This window comes from Ammodytes marinus (genome assembly GCF_949987685.1).
Source record: "Ammodytes marinus genome assembly, chromosome: 16".
NCBI lineage: Eukaryota > Metazoa > Chordata > Actinopteri > Uranoscopiformes > Ammodytidae > Ammodytes > Ammodytes marinus.
The window spans coordinates 28335123-28357708 of record NC_137220.1 but is presented as its reverse complement, the minus strand read 5'-3'; positions in this window follow the sequence as shown (position 1 = coordinate 28357708).

The following is a 22586-nucleotide window of genomic DNA, read 5'->3' as shown; positions in this document are numbered from 1 at the left end:
TGCACCGGCAGTGAGACAGGTGCCGGTTTGTAGCGTTCTTTCTTCTGATTGGATACCACTTTCGGGATCACCGAATAATTTAATCTGCCGATTACATGCAGAGCGGGTGACTGAGAGATCGGACTATATAAGTGATCACTGTATGAATATAGAGCGATTTAATACTTATATTAACCTAAATATATCGTTCACTTCACCTTTAAGGAGTCATGAGTGCAAACGTGTTCCAATCCACTTGAGCGCTTCGGCTACATTTTTCTGCTTACACTATTCAAATCAAAGTACTTTGGAAATACAGTCAAAGTCATAGTAGAGCTAAAAGATGGACTCAAGAACTCAATGTCAAATACTTATTTTTACCCACTTTTTTAGACCATTTCTTTATTTTAATTATTGCAAACGGAACGGACAATCAACAGGTTTTAAGGTTTTGTATGAATCTTTTTCTTTGAATTAGTTATTTTTCTGATCTGAAACAAAATGTTTCCTACTACCAAAATGTAGTGTAAAGTGGGAGGTACTGCTGTAGGCAGGGGCGTAGCACCAAATTCTGGGCCCCTATACAAAAAGTCCTGATGGGCCCCCTGAAAGGCGGTCTTACAATACACACGGCTCTCTGAGCCAGACAACTCCACAATATTTCATATGATGAATGACCAAATCATTACTTTTAGCAGTGTTTGTCCCAGAAAATGTCTTAATGAAGGTGGTCACTGGCCAGTGTCACAGAAGGCGCGGTGAAAAATGTTGGGGGTATTTTGCTCAAAGATGCCAATGCGCACTATAAAAATAAACAACTGTTTATTTGAATACGAAAATACAACACACACTGACCTTACAGTTGTGCATGGCCATCACTCTCATGCATTCATCAGACTTTTCTCTGCGCTGTCTGAGCTGATATCAACGTGATATGTTTCCACAGTGATGTGGAGTCTTAAACTGTTCTAGCTTTGCCAGCACTTATTTCTGTACAGCTAAATATCCCCATAGAAACATCGCTGCGTTTATTTTCGCCACCAGTTCAATTCATTGTCGGCTTGCTCCTGCTTATTCTCCCACACACATGCCTTAGTCATGCGCAGGCCCCTGATCTCCTTGCAAGGTTCAGGGGAGAAAAAAGCCAGTCAATTATTTCTTTTTTTGGAATGGCATTGTTCAGGGCCTTCGAAGATCGGGGCCCCACATTTAACTTAAAAAAAAAAAAAAAAAAAAAAAAAATTTGATGGGCCCCCCTCTGCCTTGGCCCCCCCCACGACTGTCGCACTTTCCCCCGCAGTCCGTCGGCCCTGGCTGTAGGTACTATAGTGGCACTCCCAAATCAGTCCTCAGTTTGGAAGCTGAATGTGCGATCTGTTAGCGAAAAACTTTTTAAAATTCTAAGATACGTTGAAGTTCCTATGCAATTATTTATCCCCAATAGTTTTTCTTCTTCTTATTTATTCCACCGTTTTTCTAGCTCTTGTAGTGTATGACGTTATAACACATTCTAAAATTACTGTTTAATCAAGAGATTGCTTAATTACATACATAATTAACTGTAAGGAAAGCCAGGAACAGCTCTCTTGTGTTTGTGTGTGTGTGTGTGTGTGTGTGTGTGTGTGTGTGTGTGTGTGTGTGTGTGTGTGTGTGTGTGTGTGTGTGTGTGTGTGTGTGTGTGTGTGCAGGGCTACAGGAAAGGGGACTGTTTAGGTTAAAAGTCCCCATGATACAGGAAACCCCAGTCATGCAACGGTCAAGACTCTAGCGTTCAGGAATGCATCGTTTTATGGGCCAATCCTAGATATAGGGGAATGGGGGAATGTGAGCCATCGAGTAATGTGAGACACCCCCTGTAACTAGGCAATGGAACACATTTTTGGTCATGTGAGAGATATGTTTTCAAGCCCCTCTCATTTCCCCTTGGCCATGAAAGAGAGGACCTCATGGTGATGTTGTAAGCATGTTTCTTTCACAAAAATTTCTTTTTTGCATGTAAAAGTAAATTTTCTTGCTGTCAACTTAATCGATTGTTGTGCCAAAGCAAATTGATTCAGGTAGAAAAACTTCTATCATACATGTTGATGAACTACCAACATATGAAACCATGTGATGATGATAACTGAAGATTAGCCTGATTTTCTGATAGAGGTAGTTTTTTCTCAAATTGTGGCAGTGGGGTAAAGTGAGACAAATGCTGTGGGGTAAAGTGAGACAGTGTCTGTGCCTTCTTTTAATGAATCCATTATATTTGAGGTAGCAAGGAGACTAGTTTGAATAAGACAAAAGACAATGTGGGCTGGAGGTGGGGGTTGATGGTTGAAGGGGTGTCAGCAAGGGCATGGTTTGGCACGTATGTATGTGGGGGACAGGAGAGTGACCTTTAACACCAATCGACTCTAAAACCCTGTTTCCACCTGGGATTAACATCTGACTTTTTGAATCTGGTTACAAGTGGCCAGCTCTCAGTCCGTGTGTTCCCACTTGTATTTTCAAATGTGACTTCTTTGTCTACTTCTGATCCGATTCCATTTACCCGCGCTGTATTTAAATCAGCACGCACATAATTTCCGTTTGCATTGCTGTTTTTAACCGGTGGGGTTCAAACAAGCAAACATACAGGGCTGTACAGTGCCACAGTTTTAATCGCATTTGCTATTAAAATGTATTACGTGCGAAGATAATTACAAGTCTAGGTTGACGAGATAAGCTACTGTCTCATTTAGACAAGGAGGAGCGATGCACTACACTACATTAACACTCGCCAAATGCGGGAAATATCATAGATAGTATATCAAAGTAAACACTCTTAGGCGAGTAAGTTATTACGCCTCTTTGGCTGGTGAAAGATGTGTGTTTGCCGGGCGGCTTTTCTAACGTCTGCTACACTCTTGTCACCACCACCAGTAGCCTACACGGCTTTCTGTATGCAGTTAAGATACTGCATATGCGAACAGAATATTTCCTGTGCGCCTTCACATTAAAAGCCTGTTACTAGCCAAACGCGAGTTGACTTTTATTCTTTAGCAGATAAGAACAGGAAGTCGTTGCCTTGCAGCTCTCCAGTCAATAGCAGCAATTTCCGTGTTTTCAGATTTACGCAGTGAAATGAAAACAGAGGACAGAAAGCTTGTCATTTGCAATACTGGCGGATGCAACTAATGTTCATGAGGCTTCTATAAAAGCTGCATTTTCAACGTATTTCCGCTCAGGCAAGGGGCGGCAGTTGAGTAGGAGGTCCCTAATGTGGATAAAAACCACATTGGTGTTCCCACTACCAAATTAATGCGGACACAACGGACGTAAACCACCTCCGAATGTGGTTTTTGTGATCCGATCTCAATGCGTCTTGAGAGTGTTTTCACCTGTAGTTAAAGCTTTATTCATGTGATCCGATTACAAAAGTCAGATGTTAATGCCAAGTGGAAATGGGGTCTAAGTAAAATGTCTTGATTCAGTGAATGATCCCAATAAAACAAACGCAGAACAATATTAATCAAAGACTCAAAAGATGGAAAATGACAGCTGGGTCTAGTCCTGTGTTCTGAGTCCCAGGCTGTTCTAGCTGGTTCTGATTGTTCTTTGCTCTGACCCCCAGACACTACTGTAGCTGGCTCTAAGGGTCCTGTGTTCTGACCCCCAGATTGTGTTTTAATCTAACTGGTTCTATCTGTCATTTGAACGTTAATTATTGAATATGAATTATATGTTTTTGATGAGAGTTACTTTCAAGTGTTTAGAAAAATGTTTGGCTTAATTGACCAAACCCCATGATTCTGTTACTAGTAAGACATTAGTTTTGTAATATTTGGTTTTCAAGCTAGCTGTCAGGATTCTAACTGTTACAATTTGTGTTGTTATGGTAGTTTCAGAATGGAAAAAGTAAGTGGATCAGTTTACCCCCTTGATTTTTCTGGTCTGTCTCAGTTTACCCCACAGCTGGGGTAAATTGAGATACATGACAACTTTTTTTAAAACAATCATATTTTCACTGCCCTTTGTCATGAATAAATTCTGCTAATGCCCTTTTCTAGGAAACATCCTGAATTAATGGGAAATGTGTAAATTTGACTGATAAATCATTTTAGCTCGCTAAGAGGAGAGCAAATGTAAAACGTGTCTCACATTACCCCGTTCTCCCCTACATACAGTTGTGTTTATACAAACTCTTGAGATCCTGCAAACCACACAAGATTAATTTATGTACCTGTCCAGGGTGTGCTTTGGTAAAGACCCTGCAGAATCCAAGATGTCCAAGGAACATGTTAATTTATGGCCCTGTGTAGGCTCGAGTCGGTACCACAGGGGCCAGAGCCAAGTTAATGTTTATAATACCATAAAAGAACAGAGTTGATAGGGTGAGGTAATATGAAGTTAGAGTTGTTTCCAGCCAATTACAATTGAGCATGGGCGCTCATCGCGTCGATTCTTGATTGGATAGATGAACGCTCAATCTATCCTAGTTTACCAATTAGGAGAAGTAGGTAGGTCCTAAGAGAAAGGACTTTAAAAGATACACACAGGCTGTGTCTTGATTCAGGGGTTGCAGCCTACGTAGGACGCAGTCTCGCGGTCTATGAAGGCTATAGCCTATGAAGGCCGGTTTTAAGGCCAACGAGCCTTGTTAAACGAGATGGTCTCCGCAGGTCTCCGTTTACGAGCATTTCCGGTTCACGTAACAAGCCGTTACCTTGCGTGACGACTCGCCGCTCCTGTGCTGCCTAGCAACCCTGATTGCTGCCAACGGAGACAGCCTTGTCAACGGAGGAAAAAAGAAAAAGAAGTTGCCTACCAGACGAAAAGAAAAAAAAGTACAAGAAAAAAAGAAAGGAAGATAAAAGTTAAGAAGATGGAGCAATACGTTGCTGTTTTGTTATTTTTTATTTTATTTTATGCCATCTCTGAAAAAAACGCAATGAATCTTGGGATATGTTGGGCCACGAAGGATCCATCTGATGCAGCCTTCAAAACCGTGAAACGAAGGCTGCATTTCTCGGCCGCATACGAGGAGCCTTGCAAACGGGACAGCCTTTGCGCGCCGCTATGACGCAATCGGTCTTCAAATGCAGCCTACGTAGGGTGCAACCCCTGAATCAAGACACAGCCACACATGCAGAGAGGTTAGACGTGATATGGAATTGGAGAAACTAGGTTGGCCGACCTGGTCTGATGCAGGCTTGAGTTCTTTGTCTTAAATAAAGTAAGTTTTATCCACTTCAACTCATCCTGTCTCAGCAGATTCTTTCTATCTTTCAAACTATCACCTTTTTGAATGGAAACCAGCCCATACACTTCACTCTAATTCCTCCCGTACCGTTACACTTAGAAATGCAAACATTTCACAGAACATGCATCCCCACTCCATGTGTTGTGCTATTATTAATTTTTTTAATTTTCCATAAGGTGGCGCTTTTACTAAGCCCTGAATGAAAATTTTTTGAGACTGAAATATCTCACACAGGTACACGTGAGAGTGCTCTACAAAAAAGCCTCTGGGACCATATTAGTCCGCCTGGATATATTTCTTGCTAATTTGCATAAACTGAAAAACAGGACACCAATGTGGGGCTGGCGATCAGCGCCGGGGGACCTGTACTTTTAAAATGTCCGCGGTATTTTCTAGTTTAAATTGTCATTGTTGTTCTAACTGCTATCCAATCACTGCATGTATAAGCATTTGTCTGTGTTGGATTGCTACAGAATCATTTGTGTGGACATCAGCACTTCAGAGGATTTGCTTGAGGTGTTACTTCAGTGGTGCAGTGGTAGGCTGTGATAACAACTGTCTGACATGTTTGGCAACTGTAAAATAATTCAGAATCTGTACAAACCTAAAATTAAACAGTTGAATTGTATCAGTCCTGATCAAAATCAGTCTGTTTGTTCTAGTTTAGCTTAGATCATGGCTGTATTTTGCAGTGAGTTTCTGATGTAAAGGACATCGCAGATCAAGTAGGAGCTGGTTAAGTGTCCACAAACAGTAGTAGAGGGTGTGAGGCCTGTTGTGCTTGTGCACAACCACTAGGATGCACTGCAGGCCACACAGCTTTTTTAATGGCAGGGTAACTGTCAAGCTGAAAAGCACTATTTCAGCTAAGTCTGAGATGAATATTTATGCATGTAGGAAAATGAATACCATTTTTCACATAAATTAATATCTGCACTCAAATTACAGGCTGGAGAAATGTCAGAGATTATCTTGTTGCTTAACGCTTAATTGAATGCTGCTTCTAATTAGCATGGCCATTATCGTCCAACTTCGGAACAATTGCAGATTTCTGAAACTTTTCTCTGTAAGAATAGAACTTGGCCCTTAGAAATGAATTTAAAGCTACTGCGTTATGAGGAATTCTAATCTGTGTCCTCTTGTCACAGCTTGACCCACTGTGACCTCTTTTTCATTTTCATTCTGCTCAACATTAATTTAGCCCGGAGCAAAATCTCTGAATTAATGTCCCTTCATTCCTCTTTCTTACTGTGTCACCCTCGTTACAAGCTATGTAAAGTCTTACCTTTCACGGAGCAGATGGAAGTTCACTATATCTGCAAAACCTTTTCTTCACTTTCATTCTGAACACAGTGCTGCTGGCTATGACACATGACACAGCGTTTGCTATACAGAATGGAGTTGTGCATTGAGCTCTCAGGTCCTGAATAGATCCCCATGGTTTTCATAAGAGTATAATTCCTCTGCTTGTGTCTGGTGGCAGCTCTGATTGTGGGCCATACTGTGCTGCTGCCAGTATGAATGAATTGCTCCAAAGTCATGTCCTGCACAAAGAGCTTACCTGGGAACAAAGAACGATAGATCTCGTTGCACTGTAACAGCGCCAGGAATTCTGCGCCCGGATCCTAAACACTGGCACACCTGACGCACATCTTGACGCCCACATGCAGCAGGAGTGGTGCTAGTGTTGATTGATCATTTCTGACCTATGGGCGATCAACACTAACCCTCACCCCGACCAACCTAGTAAATACAGTATATTCTGAATGCCTGTCAGCCAGCAGCATCTATTCTGTCGCCTCCTTCTTCTCCACTTTCTATTTTTTCCACCTCCCTTTGAGTTATTGAGCTCTTTCTTTAAAGGCTGCCACCAGTTCCTCTCATCCGATGTGTAGACCATCAAGCTTTGCTTCACCGCTCCTTCACCCGTGGCTGCGGCCGCCCCCATGTTGCCTCATGACATTGAGGAAATCACTTATGTCCCACACTTCTCACTCACTCCACCACTTGCTCCCTCTCAATCTTTTTTTCTTCTTCTCCAAGCATCCACCACCCTCCTTACCCCTTCTTGAATTATCCCCCTCTTGCTGTTACAATTTTTGTCCCTCTTTTGTCCCCGTCTTTCTCTCAACCTGCCGTTCACCCTCTTTTTTCCCTCCTCCCCGTGCTCCCTGTTTTTCTGTAATGTCACAGCCCACTGCTGGGTGTCACAGAGTTGATGGAGGGAAAAGATGGAGGACCGAGGCAAGGGAGGGGCCTGAAATGAGCGTGCATGAGCGTGGTTGTTCGGTATGAGAAACTGGGATAGAGAGAGAGAGAGAGAGAGAGAGAGAGAGAGAGAGAGAGAGACAGTCCGAGTGGCATAAGGGGTACACATTACGCCTGCGTGTGTGTCTTGTGTAAAATGTTCCATCCTGGTAAAAACACAGTTGGCAGTAAGTGCACCACCACTTGCAATAATGCCATATACCCAGGGGGCAAAACCATCTTTTTTTGGAAAACAGACATGGGCTGTTGTAAAAGGTTGTTCACCAGAAATGATATCTAGGACCTTCAACGATCAAAACCTGGGTGGACAACCTGGTGAACTACCTGCTGGAAAGCTACAGGGGGCCGAAATAGAAAATCGGAACCATGGTTTAATGCGAGGGTAACATTTTTTTTTTTAACTTATAGATATCATCATGAAACTTTGCCAGTTGATTACTGGCATTAAAACAAGGATTTTTTGTATTGAATTTTTTTCAAAAATATTTTAATATATATACAAATTCGGCATATGTCACAAATTAGCCTATGCACAAATTTGCATATATTTAAAAACCAAAAATCTAGATATTGGACAAAGCCAGAGTTGAAATCTTTATTGCATTTTGAAATAAATGGTGTGATAATTCTGGTTTGATAGTGTATAAATAAACGTGATTTTTATATTTTAATGTTTTTTTTTATACAGACAGAAAAGACAAAATAAGTAGACACATACAATACACACACAACCCCCACCCCCTCCCTCACACAGACAGACAAGAAATACCCAAAAAATAGTAATAAAAATAAATAAATAAATAAATAAAATGAAATAAGCAAATAAGACAAGATTATTAAGAAAACAAGCTATACATACACACACAGAAACAAAAAGAGAAAAATAAACAAAGCTGGGGCACACCACTCATGTCCACTGCAGGTGTTGTTGTTGAGGGGGGTCAGACGCTTCAGGCCCTGATGTGTTGCAACACCGGGCCCCACACGGCAAGGAAGCCCTGCATGCTGCCGGACAGCTCATATTTTAGTTTCTCAACGTGCAGGATGCCCACCAGTTCCCCCAGCCACGCGTCAAACCTCGGGGCCAGGTCCGATTTCCACATCCTCAAGATGGATCTTTTTGCAATTACCATGCCATATATTATTATTGTGCGAGCATTGTGGTCCAGTTTGTCCAAGGCTGCTGAATATCCAAACAGAGCGGTTTCCGGGTCAGGAATTTAAGAAACATTTAAAACATTCGAATACCATTGAAATACAAGACACCAAAAGTTGTGAAGATTTGGACATTCCCAAAAATGGTGAGCAAGTGTACCCTCGGCAATTTTACACCTGTTACATAAAGGTGAAAGATTTGGGAAGAAATTATGCAGTTTAACCTAAGTGTGACCTAATCTAAGTGTGACCTTAAATTGAATTAACTGAAGCCTCGAGTTTATAGAGCAGGATTTTATGCTTTTTAGCGCTCCCTCCCAGACATCGTCAGCTATTCCAATGTTTAAGTCTTTTTCCCAGGCTTGCTTTATTTTTAAAGTGGATTTGTCCTGCCGGTCTAAATATATTCCCACAAAAGATGAAATCATGTTTTTAGCTTCTGATGGGCCTAGCAAAGTTTTGGACAGTGAATTATCTGCGGGTAGGTACTCAGAGGATGGTATATTCTGTTTGACATAATTCCTCACCTGTAGATACCTGAAGAATTGAGCTTTCAACAGTGAAAACTTTGATACTAGCTGATCAAATGAAGCAAAGTGACCATTTATATAAAGGTCCTCTACTGTTACTATTCCCTTCTGGCTCCAATCTCTGAATGCTGAATCTGTAAACGATGGGGGGAAGGCATGATTATGCCAGATTGGGGCATGTATGGTCGTACTCGGTAGTTCACAGGCCTTCCTAATTTGGTTCCAAATTCTCTGACCATTGGATAGAATAAAGTGGTCTCCTCTAAAGGAGGCAGGTGGTCTGGGAGAAGAGAAAAGGAGGGCAGTAAGAGAAGTTTTTGGGGCCAGGCTTTTTTCAATGGCCAACCAGGGGGGCAGTTCAGTTCTAACATCTTTTTCATATGTAAATTGCCAATACACCATGACTCTAGCATTGGCAGCCCAGTAATAAAGTAAAAAACACAGTAACCCCAGTCCGCCATGCTCCCTGGATTTCTGAAGGTGGGCTTTTCAGATCCTATGTGCTTTATATCCCCAAATGAAAGGCATTATAATGGAATCAATTGACTTAAAGTAAGATTTAGGAATATAAATTGGCACATTCTGAAATAGATACAGAAATCTCGGCAGGGAAACCATCTTTACTGCGTTCACACGGCCTATAAGGGAGATCGGTAATGTTCTCCATTTCTCTATGTTCTCATTTAGTTTGTTCAATCTTTCTGTAAAATTTAACTTAAAAAGTGTCTTTGGGTTTTTAGATAATTTAATGCCCAGGTACTTTACAGTGACCAGATTTGTTTTAAACTGCGTATTGGCTAGGAATGTTGAGTCCAGATCTGCTGTTAAAGACAAGAGTTCACTTTTTTGCCAATTTATGGTGTAACCCGAGACGTCGCCAAAAGAATGAATTAGTTGGAGTAGGTGAGGGATGGAATTCTCGGGGTTGGCTACAAAAAGGGCGATATCATCTGCGTACAGAGAAATCTTATGGTCCATCCCACCTGTTGATATTGGCTTTATAAGTGTGTGCCCTCTTATGCTAATAGCCAGGGGCTCGATCGCTAAACCACAGTAGGCACAACTGTAGCTCAATGTGCAAAACTCTAACTACAGTCTGCACTACCAAACAGTCACTGGAGCGGAACAGTTCACATCATCTGCAAAATAGGCTCAGTGCAGCAAACACTATGAACCAGCCTCATTGAGATAACACACTGTCACTCAGAACCTGCTCAGAGTACAAACACTAGCATCAAACCCCAATACACAAATAACAAACTTTTAATCTTTACAGTTTGAATAATTTGAGTTATTTCACACAAATTACGTAATATTTTCTTTGATGAAAGGGTGAAATTCTTTCACATGAAATCGTTTATTTTATAACAAACAAAAATAAATTAAAATCAGAAGTTTGCTTCAATAGATACACTTTTTGTATATTTTATCAAAAACATTTCCAAATGTAGTATTTATCTGTTTAATATTCTATAATTGTAATACAGAAATCAATTCCTGTAATATTGTCATTTACTGTAAGGATGCAACTCTAAGCGTTTGTTTGCTGGAAAATTCGTATTACAGATGCAACTTTAGATTTTTGCAGATTGGGTTGAACTCTCAACCCTGCCTCTCTCAATGAGAGACCATGATTCACAACAGGGTCTATCAGTGTAGCCCTTACTGTATTTCATCAGACATTACTGCTCTATGTCTTCTAGGTCTTCCTACACACATCCACACTCTCACTGCCACTCTTCTCCCTCCAACAACCTGTCTTCATTGGTCCATTTCCAAAAAAATATATATTTTTGATCTTTCCCTTTATACTGTATAAACGTGTTCACTAACAAGTCTAAAACAAGACATCTTAGTGTTTCAGTTGAAATTGCAATCCGCAGTGTTTACTGTAATGTGCACTAGGCATTCATTCTGTTTTGAATGTGTGGTTTACAGTTGTGGCAGCAGTGTGTTAGCGTTTGAAAAAAGTGCTGGAAATCCACAGTGTTGTGCAGGCTGTGGTTAAGCCATGAGATAGGTGTGTAGAGTTTTGAAAATTGTGTTTAAGCAATGAAAAACGATCTAGAGTTTGGTCCGAATGAACCGCTGCTCTGCATACTGTTGTTAGAGTTTTGCACATGTCGCTCCAGTAGTGCCCACTGTGTTTTAGCAATCGAAAAAAACTGTAAGCGCACCCATGAAATGAAAGGGGCCCCTAGACCGAACTCCTCCAGCAGCTTGAGCAAGTACCCCCACTCAACCTGGTCGAAAGCCTTTTCCTCGTCCAGACACAAAACAGCTTGTTTGGAAGAGCTGTCGAATTTGTTATACATAATATTTAGAACTCTCCTAACATTAAAAAATAAAAACCTATTGGGGATAAACCCGGTCTGATCTGTGTGAATAATGGATTCTATAAATTTGCTTAGTCTATTTGCCAGAATTTTTGTAAAAAAATTGAAATCAAAGTTAAGCATAGAAATTGGTCGATATGAGGACGGGTTAGTTTCATCTCTGTCTTGTTTTAACAAGAGAGACATTTTTGCGTTACAGTGTAAGTGGGAGTCTGTTCGCTTCGGTTGAGTGGGAGAACATTCTATGCAAGATCGGGGTTACTTGGTCAGCAAACTTATAAAATTCAACTACGAAGCCATCTGGCCCAGGGCTCTTGCCGTTATGCAGTGATTTGATAGCGTCTGTGACTTCTGCAGGGGACAGTTGAGAGTTTAAGGCCTCGCGGGAGGCGCTGTCTAGTTTTGGTATGTCTAACTTTTTAAGCCATGCGTCGATATCACCCTTAGTGTTATGGTTTGACGCTGGTTGGACCCAAGAGCAGGCAGAGACAGTGTTGGATTAATAAAAAGGTTTATTGAATGAGGTGGAGAAGCTGGGGGTTGATGAGGAAGCCGGGGAAAGTGCGAGGCAGGTGAGCTGGAGTGAGAGATCCGGGTAACTGCAGGCAGAGGAAACAAAGTTAGGATGATCATCAAAAGCACAACAGGAGACGAGAGAGAGAGAGAGTGAGAGCGAGGTAGACAAATACACTTGTAGCCAGGTACGTATAATTACCACTGAGTGCGAGGAACGCTCTGGCACCGACTGCAGGGAAACCAGGAGTAGATGTAGGTGAGTTGATTAGTGATGAGAACCAGGTGTGGAGACAGACAGGGGGAGTGGCAGAAGGAGGAGGAAGAACACGCACAGCAACCAGCTGTGATCACCACAGAGCCCCCTCCTCAATGGACGCCTCTTGGCGGCCTAGGCTTATCTGGGTGGGCCAAATGAAAATCATGGACGAGAGAGGGATCGAGGATAAGACCCCGAGAAATCCAGGTCCTCTCCTCTGGCCCATAACCCTCCCAGTTTGCGAGGTATTGGTACCCCCTGCCCCGACGACGTATGTCAAGCAACCGCCGGACGGTGAAGGCAGGGTGGTCGTCAACCAGACGGGGCGGAGGGGGGGAAACGACTGGGGGGGAGAGCGGGCTGGTGGAGACTGGCTTCAACTTAGAAACGTGGAAGGTGGGGTGGACGCGCAAAGAAGGGGGCAGCTTGAGCTTCACAGCAGAGGGGTTGATAATGGCAACAATCGGGAAGGGACCAACGAAACGAGGGGTAAGTTTCTTAGAACCAGTTTGCAGTGGGAGATCCTTGGATGAAAGCCATACCTGCTGTCCCACCTGGTAGGCAGGAGCGGGAGCCCTGTGGCGATCCGCTATGCGCTGGTTTTGTTTTCCGCAGAGCGCAGCAGAGCGCCCTTCCAGACCCTGCGGCAACGGCGGAGATGATGCTGGACAGAGGGAACGGAGATGTCGTCCTCTTGAGAGGGAAATAAGGGTGGCTGATACCCCAGGGAACACTCAAAGGGGGACATGTTGGTAGCAGCACAGGACATAGAGTTATGGGCATACTCAATCCAGGGTAGATGGTCGCACCAGGCAGAGGGGTTGCGTGCAGCCACGCAACGCAGTGCAGTACCGAGGTCCTGGTTAGCTCTTTCCGCCTGCCCGTTTGTCTGCGGATGGTAACCGGATGACAGGCTGACCGTGGCCCCTAGCGCACGGCAGAAAGCCCTCCACACTTGGGAAATGAATTGGGGACCACGGTCAGAGACGAGGTCCAGGGGAATCCCGTGGAGGCGAAAGACATGCTGCACCAGCAGCTGGGCAGTCTCGGTGGCAGTGGGGAGCTTAGGTAGAGCAATGAAGTGCACAGCTTTAGAAAATCTGTCCACCACGGTGAGTATGACTGTGTTGCCCTTAGAGGGAGGAAGACCAGTAACAAAATCAAGGCCAATATGAGACCAGGGCCGACTGGGAACAGGAAGGGGGCGTAGCAGACCAGCAGGGGGTTGATGGGAGGACTTGGCCCGAGCACAAACCGTGCAGGCCAGCACGAACGCCCGGGTGTCAGAGTCCATCGCTGGCCACCAAAAATGCCTTTTCAATAGGGACAGGGTGCGACCCACACCAGGGTGACAGGCAAAGCGCGATGTGTGGCCCCACACCAGAACTTGCGAGCGCACCAAACTGGGAACAAAGAGGCGGTTAAGAGGGCCGTTGCCCGGGTCTGGTTCACTGGCTTGGGCCACCCGGATGAGGGACTCTATCTCCCAGGTGACAGCCGCCACCTTGAGGCAGGAAGAAGAGAGGATAGTGTCAGGGGGGGCCGGTGGGTTCACAGTGTTAAACTGACGGGAGAGAGCGTCAGGCTTGACATTCCGAGACCCGGGACGGTAGGTGAGGGTGAAATTAAACCGTCCAAAAAACAGGGACCACCGGGCCTGACGGGAATTTAAGCGCATGGCTGTCTGGATGTAAGACAGATTCTTGTGGTCGGTCCAAACCACGAACGGTTGTTCTGCCCCCTCAAGCCAGTGCCGCCATTCCTCCAACGCCAGTTTCACAGCCAGCAGTTCTCTGTTCCCCACATCATAGTTACGCTCAGCAGGGACCAGCCGGCGGGAGAAAAAGGCGCAGGGGTGAATCTTCTCATCCGAAGCAGATCGCTGGGACAGAACCCCCCCCCCACCCCAGTGTCAGACGCATCGATGGAGGGGTCCGGTTGGATCAGAATGGGGGCAGACGAAAAAAGCTCCTTAAGCCTAGAGAAGGCAGCCTCCGCTTCAGGCGTCCAGGCAAAAGGGCGGGCAGGGGAGGTGAGATGAGTGAGAGGGGCTGCAACCCTGCTGTAGTCACGGATGAACCTCCGGTAAAAATTGGCAAACCCCAGAAACTGCTGCAGTTTCTTGCGGGAGTCGGGGATGGGCCAGCCTGTCACAGCGCTGACCTTCTCGGGACAGGTCCTCCCCTGCCCGCTCTCAATGACGAACCCCAGGAAGGATACAGAGGTGACACTGAACTCACACTTCTCGGCCTTAACGTATAATTTGTTCTCCAACAGCCGCTGAAGAACCTGCCGGACATGCAGGACGTGTTCCTCCTGGGTGCGGGAAAAAATAAGGATGTCGTCTAAATAGACAAAAACTGAACGGTTGAGAAAGTCCCGGAGGACGTCATTTACCAGGTTCTGGAACAGCAGGGGCATTAGTGAGTCCGAAGGGCATGACGAGGTATTCAAAATGGCCGAGGGGGGTGTTAAAGGCCGTCTTCCATTCATCCCCTTCACGGATACGCACCAGGTGGTAGGCATTGCGTAGGTCCAATTTAGAAAAAACTGTGGCGCCCTGCAGTGGCTCGAATGCGGAACTGATGAGGGGCAAGGCATACTTGTTCTTAACTGTAATGTTATTGAGTCCCCTGAAATCGATACAGGGGCGAAGTGACTTGTCCTTCTTGGCAACAAAAAAGAAACCTGCACCAACAGGAGAAGAGGAGGGTCTCATGAGGCCAGCCGAAAGAGAATCCTTAATATACTTCTCCATGGCCTCCCTCTCAGGACGGGACAAGTTATAAAGGCGACTACTGGGCAAGGGGGCGCCGGGGAGGAGATTAATGGCACAGTCATAGGGGCGATGAGGAGGCAGGGTGAGAGCTCGACACTTACTAAACACCTCTCCCAGGTCATGATAAACTGGGGGAACCAAGGAGAGGTCGGGGGGTTCCTTGGGCAAGGGAACACCTCCTACTGCTGGAAACAGGGCAGATTGTAAGCAGGTGGAATGACAAAAAGTGCTCCAACTCACCACCTTGCCAGAAGACCAGTCAAATTGGGGATTGTGCCGTTTGAGCCAGGGGTGCCCCAGCACCAGGGGAGTATGGGGAGACAGGATGACATGAAACTGAAGTATCTCGTGGTGATTACCAGAAACAATTAACTCCAGGGGCTTAGTACGGTGAGTAATAAGGGCCAGGTGACTGCCGTCTAAGGCGTTAGCATTTAAGGGAGAGGGTAATTGTTCCAAATTAATGCCAACCTGAGACGCGAAGCCGGCGTCAATGAAGTTCTCATCCGCTCCAGAATCCACCAGGGCTGACACAGGAAAGGAATGCCCGAGGGACAGGAGAGTGGCATCCAGCAGTGAGCGAGAACAGTGAGAAACGGGGACGGAGGGGGCGTGGCTCAGCAGGGCCCCGAGCCTCACTGCCGAGCCCTGTCTTTTGGCAGTGACGGACAGGTGGAGATGAGATGCCCGGGCAGCGCACAGTACAGACACACTCCGGTCCTAATCCGATGAAGCCGCTCTGCCTGGGTGAGACGTGTGCGGCCCAGCTGCATGGGCTCCTCTTCAGTGACACCATGCGTCACGGGGGCAGAGAGGGTAGTCTTAGAGAAGAGTGGGGAACAGGAAGCAGCGAATGCCGGGGGCACGGAGCTGCCTGCCTTCTCCCTACGCCGCTCGCGTAGGTGATTATCCAGCCGGATAGAGAGGGAAATCATTTCATCGAGAGTGTCCACTTCCTCCCTCGTAGCCAGCTCATCTTTGATCGACTCACTGAGACCGGAAAGAAAAAGCCCACGTAGTGACCTGTCGTTCCAGCCCGACCTGGCTGCATAGGTCCTGAACTCGACAGAGAACTCAGCTACACTGCGGGAGCCCTGACGTACAGAAATAAGCCGCTTGGCGGCGTCCCCTCCCTCTACTGGGTGATCAAAAACTTTCCTCATTTCAGCTACAAAAAGGTGAAAATTGTCAATGACTGGGGAATCGCTGTCCCATACAGCTGAAGCCCACGCTAGTGCGTTACCCTTTAGTGACCCCATAATGTAAGCGATCTTAGCTTTATCAGTAGGATAGGTGAGGGGCTGCTGACTGAAAACTAGGGAACACTGGATCAAAAAAGCTCTGCACGTACCCATGTCCCCAGCATAGCGCTCCGGTGCAGGAATGAGAGGCTCACGAGCTCGTGGCAGGTGTGACAGGGGAGTGGGAGCAGGCAGAGGTGCCGCTGACGGTGGGGGTGCAGCCGGATGTGGGGCCAGTAAGTCCAACTGCGCACCCATCTGTGTCACACGAGTAGTGAGGTTCTTAAACGCTTCCATAGCGTCATGGAGAGCCTTGCTGTGCTCCGCTACCCGAGAGCCTTGGGCGGCGAGAGCTCCGCGGATACTGTCCATGTCCGCTGGGTCCATCTTGGCCAGAGCGTTCTGTTATGGTTTGACGCTGGTTGGACCCAAGAGCAGGCAGAGACAGTATTGGATTAATACAAAGGTTTATTGAATGAGGTGGAGAAGCTGGGGGTTGATGAGGAAGCCGGGGAAAGTGCGAGGCAGGTGAGCTGGAGTGAGAGATCCGGGTAACTGCAGGCAGAGGAAACAAAGTTAGGATGATCATCAAAAGCACAACAGGAGACGAGAGAGAGAGAGTGAGAGCGAGGTAGACAAATACACTTGTAGCCAGGTACGTATAATTACCACTGAGTGCGAGGAACGCTCTGGCACTGACTGCAGGGAAACCAGGAGTAGATGTAGGTGAGTTGATTAGTGATGAGAACCAGGTGTGGAGACAGACAGGGGGAGTGGCAGAAGGAGGAGGAAGAACACGCACAGCAACCAGCTGTGATCACCACACTTAGCTTTGGATTTATAAAGCTCCTGAAATACTCCTTTAATGCCTGTAACAGCATGTAAAACTGATGACTTTAAACACAAAGTTGGTTGGATTATGTTGTTAAGCCTTGAACCTCATAGAAATGTCTGTTTAATCATGAGAAAATTTATTTTAGGTGCCTAAATGCAAGTTGCACTTCTCTTTGACTCTCTGCTGAAGTGAGACAGAATTGGATCATCAAAACAGCTCCCAAAAGATCGGAAAAACAAAGATTGTTCATTGTCATGGTTTAGGGGAAGGCTACAAGAAGCTTTCCCAAAGGTTTCAATTGTCAATTTCGACTGTAGGGAACGTTGTCAGGAAATGGAAGGACACAGGCATAGTGGCAGTTAAACCCAGGCATGGCAGACCAAGAAAAAAACAGGAGCGGCATAGGTGGAGGATTGTGAGAATGGTTGCACACAACCCACAGATCACCTCCAAAGGCCTGCAAGAACATCTGGCTGCAGATTGTGTATCTGTACATCGTTCAACAATTCAGCGCAATTTGCACCAAAACATCTGCTTTTTATAAAGACCAAATAACTTAATTTTTGTCTCATCAGTCCAAAGCATTTTCTTCCAATATGAAGCTGGCTTGTCTAAATGAGCTTTTGCATACTCCATGCAACTGTATCTGTGGCGTGGGCGCAGAAAGGGCTTCCTTCTCATCACCCGGCCATACAGATGTTTTGGTGCAAATTGCACTGAATTGTAGAACCATGTACAGATACATAATCTGCAGCCAGATGTTCTTGCAGGTCTTTGGAGGTGATCTTTGGGTTGTGTGCAACCATTCTCACAATCCGCCGCATATGCCGCTCTTGTACTTTTCTTGGTCTGCTAGACCTGGGTTTAACTGCAACTGTGCCTGTATCCTTCCATTCCCTGACAACGTTCCTTACAGTAGAAATTGACAATTGAAACCTTTGGGAAAGCTTCTTGTAGCCTTCCGCTAAACCATGACAATGAATAATCTTTGTTTTTAAGATCTTTTGGGAGCTGTTTTGATGATCGCATTCTGTCTCACTTCTGCAGAGAGTCAAAGAGAAGTGGAACTTGCATTTAGGCACCTAAAATACCTTTTATCATGATTAAACAGACCTTTATATGAGGTTCAAGGCTTAACAACATAATCCAACCAATTTTGTGTTTAAAGTCCTCAGTTTTACATGCTGTTACATGCATTAAAATCAGCAAGACCACAAGGGTTCCCATATTTTTGCACAGCCAGTTTTTCACATTTTATCTAATTTCATAAAACTAAATACTGCTTTTCAAAAAATCTTTGTTTGGAAAACATCCCAGTACTTAGCTGTTCCTGGTAAATGAAAGACATACCACTTTTATCTTTTTTGTGTGAAAGGTGGTGAGCTCCAAGTTAATATCCTTTAAACGTCTGTGGTGGCAGATATTGAATGTTGGAATGCTTATTAATGTAATAGGAAACATTGTGTTTGTCTTGTGTTTCTCCTGTATGTCTAAAGTTAAATTCCGCGCGGGCTTTCAGTTTAGATTTTAAACGGATATAAAACATTTAGTGGCGCTGTTATTAAGCCCCGACTAAAGAAAGTTTGAGAGGCCACGCCCCGCACACCGTAAATCCGATTCACTTGAAATTTCTCACACAGGTGTATGTTAGGGTGCTCTACAAAAAAGCCTCTAGGATAAGTCCGCCTATGAATATTTTCCGCTAATTAGCATAAACTGAAAAATAGGGTGTTATCCACAACTTTCTGAAATTTGACTGTATCAACACCAAATTTCAGTGTCAGGCTCCTCCCCTTTACACCATTAGGCTCCTCCCATTTACCACGTTAGGCTCCTCCCCTTTACCATGTTAAGCTCCTCCCCTTAACAACATTAGGCTCCTCCCCTTTACCGTGCTAGGCTCCTCCCCTTTACAGTGTCAGACTCCTCCCCTTTACACCATTAGACTCCTCCCATTTACCACGTTAGGCCCCTCCCCTTTACAGTGTCAGGCTCCTCCCCTTTACAGTGTTAGGCTCCTCCCATTTACACCATTAGGCTCCTCCCATTTACCACATCAGGCTCCTCCCCTTTACCGCGTCAGGCTCCTCCCCTTTACAGTGTCAGACTCCTCCCCTTTACACCATTAGACTCCTCCCATTTACCACGTTAGGCCCCTCCCCTTTACAGTGTCAGGCTCCTCCCCTTTACACCATTAGGCTCCTCCCATTTACCACGTTAGGCCCCTCCCCTTTACAGTGTTAGGCTCCTCCCATTTACACCATTAGGCTCCTCCCATTTACCACATCAGGCTCCTCCCCTTTACCGCATCAGGCTCCTCCCCTTTACAGTGTCAGACTCCTCCCCTTTACACCATTAGGCTCCTCCCATTTACCACGTTAGGCCCCTCCCCTTTACAGTGTCAGGCTCCTCCCCTTTACACCATTAGGCTCCTCCCACTTACCACGTTAGGCCCCTCCCCTTTACCACATTAGGCTCCTCCCCTTTACAACATTAGGCTCCTCCCCTTTACAGTGTTAGGCTCCTCCCCTTTACAGTGTTAGGCTCCTCCCCTTTACATCATTAGGCTCCTCCCAGTTACCATGTTAGGCTCCTCCCCTTTACAGTGTCAGACTCCTCCCCTTTACACCATTAGGCTCCTCCCATTTACCACGTTAGGCCCCTCCCCTTTACAGTGTTAGGCTCCTCCCCTTTACCATATTAGGCTCCTCCTCTTTACAACATTAGGCCCCTCCCCTTTACAGTGTTAGGCTCCTCCCCTTTACCATATTAGGCTCCTCCCATTTACCACGTTAGGCCCCTCCCCTTTACAGTGTTAGGCCCCTCCCCTTTACCACATTAGGCTCCTCCCCTTTACAACATTAGGCTCCTCCCATTTACCACATTAGGCCCCTCCCCTTTACAGTGTTAGGCTCCTCCTCTTTACCATATTAGGCTCCTCCCCGTTACCGTGTTAGGCCCCTCCCCTTTACAACATTAGGCTCCTCCCATTTACCACGTTAGGCTCCTCCCCTTTACCATGTTAAGCTCCTCCCCTTAACAACATTAGGCTCCTCCCCTTTACCGTACTAGGCTCCTCCCCTTTACAGTGTTAGGCTCCTCCCCTTTACCATATTAGGCTCCTCCCCTTTACCACGTTAGGCTACTCCCCTTTACCATGTTAGGCTCCTCCCCTTAACAACATTAGGCTCCTCCCCTTTACCGTGCTAGGCTCCTCCCCTTTACCACGTTAGGCTCCTCCCCTTTACCTTTATAGCCTCTCGGACCATAGGGGTCAGCCATGATTATTTGTTTCGCCGCCATTGCCCAAAATTTTTCCGCAGGGGCGGGGCTGACAAATTGGCCATAACTCCTTACCCATAGGTCCGATCATCATGAAACTTGCTGGGTATGTGCAGAAGTCATGTGGTAGCATGTCCCTCGAAGCTTATCGAGATTAACCCATGACGCCACAAATGTCACCTGACTCTAATTGACTTGAAATTGATTACACTTGTACAGCTCATGGTGCTCTACAATATTGCCTCTCGGACAGTTTTCAGAATTTCCGCTAGGGGGCGCTGTTATTAAGCAACGACTGAAGAAAGTTTGAGAGGCCACGCCCCTCACACCAGAGGTACGTAGAAGCTTTCGGGCCCGGCCGACGGGCGGGGCGCCGTCCACGCGGGGATTGGCGGCCTGCGCAGGGTGGCCCGTACTTTCAAAATCTCCGCGGGATTTTCTAGTCTTGTATTACTCCTGTTATGTATGTCTAAGGTTAAATTCCTCAAATGTTTATTGAAGAGTACTCTGACTGTACCTCCCCAACCCCCCCCCCCCCGCCCCCCATCCCTTGGATAACCCCCCCCTGCAACAGTAAACAGTCTGTCACTGAGCCCTCCCCCACCCCCTCACCTGACTGCCAATTGAAACACACAACACTATTGTGGATGCTGATCTGACTTGTATTTAAGATGTGACTTGCCATCTGATCGGGGCCATTCTTCTCAGAAAGTCATCGCGGGGCTTGCTGGGTCGGATGGACCTCCATGTTCTTACTGGATAGAACATGAAGCCTCTGTTGTTTGATTGAATACTCTTTTGCTTGATTATTACAGCCTTATGATCTCACTTTCTCACCACATTTGGCGAGCTGACCAGGGGAAGCTCAACAGACCTCCTCCGGGCCGACCCGGGACGCTGAACTGATTTCAGCCTCAAGACCTCCCCTGAACGCAGGGTGGAGTGGCGGTGCTCTTCGGCCGGCCTGTGGGAGTTTGTTGTGGCTTTTTTTTAAAAGAACGGGTGAGTGAACTGAGATTTTTATTAAAACTAAAATTGGGTTAAAGGGATAGATTTTAACCGCATCTCTGCGGGATGCGTCGCATTCTGCAGTCAGGGCAAAACTCTCTGTTAAATTTATTTGCAGGGAAATATCATAAATCCAGAGTGGATGGACATTGGTTTTGTTTGGCACTGAGAGTAGAGTGTGACTGTTAACGCATGGGAAAGTCCTCTGATTAAAGTAGCACACGATTAATTGATGAATTAATCTTACAGTCCAGTGGGGACAGAGCTAGTCAGAGGTAGGCAGTCTAGACGTTCTTGTTTTTTTTGAATTGACGGACATTAACAATGTTTCAGCCAAATCAGGCTTTTAGTTTTTGAGATAGCCAACGGAGATAGTTAAATTTTTCCCCTTTCTCTAATCAATGTTAGTTTTGCAGGAGTATTTTTCAAACAATAGTTGAACTAACATGACCCCTTTGTCTGTTGTGTGCGTGGGTATGTGTATGTGTGATGTGTCTATTGTTCACACTTGTGTTCAGGATGTAGACTATTTTCTTTGCAACTCAAAACTTATTTTAAGTAGTATAAAGTACTGAAAGCAGTAGTTTTAGAGCATCAATAAACTGCTATCTTGTTTTGATAAATCTATTTTGTGCACGGGGCCTAGTGCCCACTTGCAGTTGGGTAAGAAACGGCACACACACATTATAGCTATTTGCTAAGCCTCATTTGCTACATATAAATCAACAAGATTCACAAGGCAAATGCCTGCTCACCTTTTTGGAATTAAATAGACTAGCATATCTGCTCTTATTGTTGCTTTTCTGTCTAGCATTTCTATTGTTATTTAACCAGTCTGATGGGGGCGCACACAACTAGGTGTTGGTCACTCCCTGAAGGCTGCAAAGTACAAGCATCTCATCTTTTGCATCACGTGTAAATTGCTGTGATTGCCTGAGTGACTCTCTGCTTGATTGACCCATACGTTTCTCTGCTGCTTTTCCCAAACCTAAATAATTTTTGTTTTTGCCTGTTTTTCAGCAAGCAACAAAAGCCGGCCTTCGGGGCTGGTTAACCTTATTTCTTGTTTTTGCCAAGTTTGTGATTCTCTAAACTGATTGTTTTGCTGTGGGCTCACTAAGTCGCCATGTTTCGCTTCCGCTGTTTACTCCAGCAGAATGCGCAGAGCTAACAC